At 40.4% G+C, this 3831-nt stretch overlaps 1 long non-coding RNA gene across 1 annotated transcript; it reads right to left on the bottom strand.

Moving 5' to 3' along the window:
* Positions 1–705: 705 nt before the first annotated feature.
* LOC145487485 (uncharacterized) lies at positions 706–3329 on the bottom strand. Its single transcript, XR_014049412.1, has 3 exons — positions 2186–3329; positions 1884–1964; positions 706–1283 (listed from the first exon to the last, which is right to left on the bottom strand). It is a non-coding gene; the product is annotated as an uncharacterized LOC145487485 (long non-coding RNA).
* Positions 3330–3831: the final 502 nt, after the last annotated feature.

Raw genomic sequence — 3831 nt, 5'->3', positions numbered from 1 at the left:
TTGTTGTTCACGAAGAGCGAGAGCTGTCGCATTCTCATCCCCAGTTTCCACGCACTACGCTAGGAACGCCTGGGACCATGACCCCCATTTGGCGACCAAATACGACGACGACGACGACAACGACGAACGGCTTGCATTTTCTGACTCAGGCTTCCTACGGAAGCCCGAGTAACAATTCCGGCTTCCTTATTGCAAGACTATTCCCATCTTTCGTCACGTTTCATAAGATGCCATTTTGACCAAGAACAATGCAAAACATTAGCGAAAACTGAACTATTGTTCATCTATAAATCGTCAAAGATGTAACCAGCTTCTTGATTATCAGCGTATTGAGGCAAGTTTATAATATCTTGCTTTTGTCATTTAAATGCTTTTGTCCATGAACCAGTTTTTTATGCGATGAATTTCAATTTCAGTTTAAAAAGACATCCTAATATTAAAGACTGACCGTCAGTTGTTCGTATTACCAGGGGTTTTACTCTAAAAGAGGTCTGTCTATAAAACCCTGAACCATCTAGCCGTGATCGTAATAAGTAATGGCCTAAACATACGACACTGTTTTTTGTCTGTGGCTAGACATATAGTAGCTCTTTTCGCTCAAGAGTGCAACAGCTCAGTTTGGGCTAATCTCTTACTCCATCCACGCCACGGTATAACTGTTTGGCAACTGGTCAAATTGCCGTGCTAGGAGGGGGGGGGGGGGGGGCGAGGTGACAGGGGGCTAAAATAACTTACCATGTACTGTAAAGAGTCCTAATCAGGGCTGTAGGAAATATCGATAAAAATTCGAACTGCGAGGTGAAGAAATGCGAAGAAAAAACTATAATTAGTGGACAATATGGTAGACTTGAACAAAGTAATCCCTCCATCATCTGTGTACCGCGGAATCATAACCTGGCAATTCAGCAAACTCAACGAGAAATTTAAACGAAATCATATCAGTTAAACGTTTATTTAATAGTCGTGGGAGAAAGGGGAGATGGTATATTTTCATATGTGATAATGGACATCAGTCCTCAAACAAAGTGTTATTAGTACATCAGAATAAGAACAACATGAACAAAAATACGGATCGTAGGAGTTTCAATCATTTTTTATTTTGCTTCGGTTTAATATAACTAGAGTGCACAGTCCCATTTTGTAAACTGACAAAGTTTCCCGCGCTTTTGGGATTGTAAAGGGTGATCAACGACAGATCTTCACTGATCTCGAAGTTCTCTTTCGCAGTCCAGCTCACGGGCAGACAAGCAGAGGTTTCTTCTAAACTCCTGGTCAAACTGTTGCTAAAAAGTAAAAAAGAACGAAAGAAAACTTAAAACAGTTCAATAGGTTAACAAAAACTGGAAAGAAATGTTTACCAGTTTTTACTGGATAATGGAACGCACAGGCCATCTCTCACGGTTCAGTTAAATTTGTGTTTTTCACTCTTAGAGGACTTGAAGTTCTTTTAAGACTTGAACTGTTGGCAGACTCCTCGGTATGATTATAATCTATACATTTGATGCTCGCCATAACAAACTTATTTTTGGAGCAACCTATTTAAAAATGCTCGAAAAAATTTTTTTTTTCGAAATCAGAGTCGAATGTTTTTAATCTTTAAAAAAATTTCGCAGGATATTAGGTAAAATCTACGTTGGGCCAAGTAGTCCAAAACACTGGAGTATACCCGGTTTCTGTAACATTAAGGGACTAGGAGTATTTCCTCTCCACATTGGATGGAATGCCAATCCATTCGCCGGTAGTAGTATATGCATGTTGCCGGAGAGGAACTGTGAGAGTGGAGTATACCGACTAAGTAAAGACGAAAAACAAGCAAAAACAAATCAAAACAAAACAAAACAAGAAGCGAATTAGGCGCAGCTGAGTGATATTTTAAAACTTACCTGCTCCATTCGTTTGCCGTTGTTGTCCGGAAAGAATCCTTTAACGTCACCATCGCCAAAATTATTATCGAGATCAGACCTCTAGAAAATAAATCGAAATAAAATAGATTGTTCCCTTATACCTCCAAAAGAATTTTATCATATCTGAGGAGGGTAGAGAGCTCGCAGTCCAAAAAGAAGCGGTGAAATGACATGAGGACGTTTTAGTTGTAATTTTAATGTTACTCAAGTGTAAACCTAAGCCTGTCCAACTTTGTCATAAACTTAACTGGTGACTTTTGGAAATTTAAGCGTTACTTTACCATTGTCATTCTTCCATCGTCGCCTTTCTTCCGACGTCGAACGCCTTCTGCAATAGATAGCGAGGAGAGGAAAATTGTCAGAATGCCAAAAACTACAGCAGCTCTCTTCATCTTGATTGATGTCCTTAAGATGACGCTGTGAGATATTTTTCGGAATTTAAACGTATTTGGGAACAGTACAAGCAGTGTCCAGCTGTTTGTTAAAGTAGCTTGTTGTTAATGAAACTTTCTTTCCAAAAGTGAAATTATCATTTAAATTACCCGCGCAGTTGTTTATTTTTATCAATCATCATCAACCGTCTTCGAGGCAATTGATCAAAACGTCATCTTGACTCATGTGATGATTAAGCTGTCCACAAAATTCATTGTATTAACCGGGTGGTCTTGGGCTGAGGCGGTTCATGTTCCTCTCGTGTTTTTAGTTTTGTCAGTGACCAGAATCATGCCACAATCTGCCATCGTCTCGGCCAGAAAGCAAACAAGCCATTAAGACATATCCCGCACGAGGTGGAGTTGAAAAAAAGAGTCTTGCTCAGAGTATAAAATAAAGCCTGGTCTACACGAGGAATTTTTATATGCCAATTTCTGATTGACAATGCCTAGGGGTATCGAATATGGTTCCATTCAATTTAAAAGTTCTTGCGAAATTGGGCCTTTGCTCTAATAGCTCGCTAAAATTAGATGCGTGCTCGCTTGCTCGTGCTCGCAAATTTTTTGAAACTGCTTCCATGCTCGGATTCTGGGGTCTGGTAGCTTTTAGGTTCTTCTCGTGGATAGATACTGGCTGGCTTAAGGTGGGGGTCCCCCTGGATTTAAGTGAAGTTTTCGGAAGTTTAAAGAGGGATTATAAGGAAAAAAAGTATTGGAACACCACCAGACAGTTGAACGCCCCCCAGCACCCCAGGTTGGGGGACAACTGTTTGGTGTACGTCTACCATTTTTAACTTCAAAAAGTCTAATTTGGCATCAAACAAGGCATACTGGCTGTAAGCTGACGAGAATGGTTAAACTGCGATAAGATCTTTTGTTGCCTAGCTCTGCGCCTGTTAGTGCTGGTTTGGAGGTGTCAGCTAAATTGCTTGGCGCAAAACAACGTTTCCCTTTAATAAAAGAGAAGAAGTGCTCGCTGCTCGCTGCTCGCAAGACAAATTTGATCACTGCTCTTGCATGCAAAAACAAACGCACTGTTCGCATGCTCGCAAATACTCACAAATGCTCGCAAAGACCATTCGATACCCCTAGTTCTTATTTGTTCATGTGGACGAGGAAAATTGGCCAATTTTTATATGACAAATATATTTGCTGAAAAGCCGGCCTGGTAGTTTTCATGTGAGAAATAAATGCTGTCACATACGAAAAATAGCTCGTGAACACGACTCGTCACATAAAATGCGGCAAATATGTTCGTACGGGCCATATTTTTTTTGTTTGGTGGGGCGACTAGCAGCCCCGCCATGTTTCCGATTATCTCTGCTGTCCAAAGTCATTACTGGAGCACTAACCTGCTTTGAAATGTTGACAAACATTTGCTGTGCCATCTACACGATCAAATATATTTGTCAAATAAAAATTACCGTATGAAAATTGCTCGAGCAGACCAGGCTTAAAAGCCTCCTCCCCTAGGAATAAAGGTAAAATCCTCTGAC

The sequence above is a fragment of the Orbicella franksi genome, chromosome 5 (genome assembly GCF_964199315.1).
Source record: "Orbicella franksi chromosome 5, jaOrbFran1.1, whole genome shotgun sequence".
In the NCBI taxonomy this organism is placed as follows: Eukaryota; Metazoa; Cnidaria; class Anthozoa; order Scleractinia; family Merulinidae; genus Orbicella; species Orbicella franksi.
Note: the sequence above shows the minus strand (reverse complement) of the source record. Positions and strands in the feature narration are given on the sequence as shown.